This window comes from Magnolia sinica, chromosome 2 (genome assembly GCF_029962835.1).
Source record: "Magnolia sinica isolate HGM2019 chromosome 2, MsV1, whole genome shotgun sequence".
Classification (NCBI taxonomy): domain Eukaryota; kingdom Viridiplantae; phylum Streptophyta; class Magnoliopsida; order Magnoliales; family Magnoliaceae; genus Magnolia; species Magnolia sinica.
In genome coordinates, this window is record NC_080574.1 from 2724496 (window position 1) to 2727974 (window position 3479).

At 37.7% G+C, this 3479-nt stretch overlaps 1 non-coding gene across 1 annotated transcript; it reads right to left on the bottom strand.

The window, feature by feature from the left end:
* Positions 1 to 2352: 2352 nt before the first annotated feature.
* On the bottom strand, positions 2353 to 2459 carry LOC131238318 (small nucleolar RNA R71). Its single transcript, XR_009167721.1, has one exon. It is a non-coding gene; the product is annotated as a small nucleolar RNA R71 (small nucleolar RNA).
* Positions 2460 to 3479: the final 1020 nt, after the last annotated feature.

A 3479-nucleotide genomic window follows, 5' to 3' on the forward strand; every position in this document is an offset into this window, starting at 1 on the left:
TGATTCTTCAAACACCAAGGCATGTGGGCCCCATAGTTAACGCAAAATTAGCTTTTCTGCATATGTTACGCAATGACAGCGTCCGTGAAACCTGGACAATCTAGGTTGTTGTATGACCATGGCAGCGATCGGCTCATCAATCTGGACCGTCCAAAAAAGAGAGAGGGGCGTCATGATCCACGTCAAGAAGTCACACTCTGGAAATTCTCTCCCAAACGCTGGCTGTTCAGGTAGTTTCTAAATCCATGTTGTGGTGCACCGCGTGGCTGCGAAAGGAGTGCGTAAATCCTTACGCACTCCACCGTCCGACTTCTCTACAGACTCTTCTCTACCGCCCTTTCATGGCTATAAAGAGACAAGAGAGAAGAGAGAAAGGGGGATTCAATCCCAAGTCTTGGACCGTCTGCACAAGAGAGAGATAGTTAGAGTTGATCTTTCTTTTTATTTTATTTTTTTAATATTTTTGTTTAAGAGAATTAGCCTAATCATGTTGGGCTAAACCTCTTAGCTAAGGCTAAGAGGTGAAGCTTGTAGTGTGATTAGGATAGTTACTTTGTTTTGATTCATGCTTTATTGAACTCTTATAGATTCTAGTTTAATTATGAAGGTATACTTTTAATTTTTAATGGTTTGTTGTGACTTAAATTACAATAGATCTGCGATAGCTTTAAGTATGTTTTCCATTATTTAGATTATGAAATTAGTAAGACCCGTTGTTCACCATCATCCCCTGGGCATGGTAGGGTGACGGAACCCTTCCTAACTTTCACAATTCTCTTGTGATTGGATGTGAGATTGGTAAATTGTTGTTGTTTGCCATAGTCTCCTGGGCATGGTTAGGTGATGGAATCACTTCCAAATCTTCGTCATTCTTATCTATTGATGATTAGACCCATGAGAAGTTCAAATATCTGACAAATCTCTTCTTACCCACTGGATAGGACAGGACTCTGATTCCAGTTGTGTCTTTGAATCATTGCTAAGTAACTTTCCAATTGTTACAAGTGGATCCTTGGCACCCTAGTTCCCACCGTTATTTTTATTAGTTTTTAATTAATCTATTCACAATTATTCCCTTCCTTTTACCTAAATTAGATTTCATCTTAGTCGAGTTCTAGTTTTACTTAATTTCAGATTACGTATAGGTTTCAATCCCTGTGGATTTGACCTCGGTCTCACCGAATTTATTACTACATCACAACCCTATACTTAGGGAGTGAACAAGTTTTTGGCGCTGTTGCTAGGGACTGACGGTTACGTTTTTCTGAGCTTAACTAGATTTAGGATTAGTTTAAGATTAGAATTTTTATAATTTTATGTTAGAATTTTTTCTGTTTGATTTCTAAAAACTAACCTGTTTTCTTATTTTGTAGGATCCTAAAAGAAACGTCTAATTTAGTAATCTCTTTCTAATTTTCTAGTCTTTCTGTTTTCTATTTTAGATTAGGTTTTATCTTTAGAAACTTTCTAATTATAAGATTTCTTCTAATTTAGAAACTGACTTTCTTTCTATTTTAGGCTTAGAATTTTCCTAATTTGTTTTTAGAAACTTTCTATTTTCCTTTTTAGAAATTTTTCCTTTTTTAGAAACTAGTTTACTTTTTATTTTAGAATCTCTTGCTATTTCTAGACTTTCTATCTGTAGAAACTAACTTGATTTGTTTTGTTTTGCAGGTTCTTAATTTAGGACTTCTATTTTGGTAACTTCCTTCCAACTCTTTTTTCTTATTTTCGAAATTTGTATTTCTTCCTTGCTCTTAGGTTTAGGTTTAGTATTTGAATTGAGGGATGCGAGTGTTTCATGCCCAAGTGAGCTCGTGACAACACTCTACGTCTCAAGGGGGATTGGTTAAGGGATTATCTATCCATCGCAGGATTAGACACAACTTAAGTTCCTCAGAGTTAACTGAGGTTATGGCCGCGAATCAACCTCTTCTACCCCGACCTAGGGTGGAGGACATCCAGGATGAGAATGAGGTGCATCAAGCACCCCCGTCTCATACGTTATGAGATTATTTACAGCAGGCGGGGGTGAGTATGTCCTCATGCATGGTTTTTTTAGAAAATACAGGACAAATGAATATCAAGTCAGGGGTGATCCAACTCCTTCCAAAGTTTCATGGGCTTGAATCTGAAAATCCGTATCTACACTTGAAAGAATTTGATGAAATCATAGTCACTTTATACTTTCCTAACGTATCCGAGGACACGGTCAGGCTGAAACTCTTTTCCTTTTCTTTGAAAGAGAAACTTAAGACGTGGTTACATTCACTACATCCCCGATCTATTGGCACATGAAATGACATGACAAGGGAGTTAATAAAGAAATTTTTCTCAAATCACAAAACGAACACCCTCAGAAAGCCAATGATGAACTTCGTCCAAAAGGAGGGTGAAACATTCTTCCAATGTTGGGAGCAGTTTAAGAATCTTGTCAGCTCATGCCCACAACACGGATTTGAAACATGGCGCAATACACACTTTTTCTATGATGGACTGACATCTTCCATGCGCCAATTGGTCGAGACAATGTGCAATGGAGAATTTATGAATAAAAATGTTGATGATGTGTAGGATTACTTGGATAGACTTGCTGAAAACACACAAGCATGGGACACATACCTAAGATCAAATACCACTTCTAGGCCCACTCAATTAAAGGAAATGGGTGAATTATACCTTCTGAAAGAGGATGATGATCTCAATTTTAAAGTGGGTAATCTCATAAAGAAATTCGAGGCCATGGAATCAATGAAGGACAAGGGTAATGAAGTTGTTTGCAGTATTTGTGGTTACAACAGTCATACAACTGAAAATTGTCCTACTATATCCGCCTTTCAAGAGGTACCGACTGAGCAATCCAATGTTGTGAATAATTACCAAAGGCCTTTCAATGAACCCACCTCTAATACATATAATCCTAATTGGAGAAATCATCCAAACTTCAGTTGGAGGAATGAACAAACTACTACTCCTCAAGGTTTCTTTAATCAAATTCCAAATCAAGTGAAACCTCAAGAGAATTCGGTTCTAAAACACATTCAAGACCAAGAGCTACTTAATCAGAATACGACACAAGCAATCCAGAAAATCAGATCAGCAATTGAAACGCTTATGTCGTCTGGCCAAAGGATGGAGTCACAATTAGCAATTGTGGGAAAGGGGATGTTTCCTGTTCAACCTCTCCCCAATCCCAAATCGCAATATGAAATAAGTGACCCTAGCTCTTTAAATCAGATGGAACAAGCTAAATCTATCACCACTCTTAGGAGTGGAAAGATCATTGACAAAACCATTCCGGTTAGGGCTGAAAAGCCTAAGGATCCAAAAGAGGACAACGATGATAAACCTAGTATTGCTCCACATGAATTAGAACCAAAACCTCGAGAGAAGCCAATTATTCCATTCCCCCAACGGTTGATTGCACCAAAACCTCTCTCTAACTCTCAGGATATTATAAAGGTATTGAAACAAGTGAA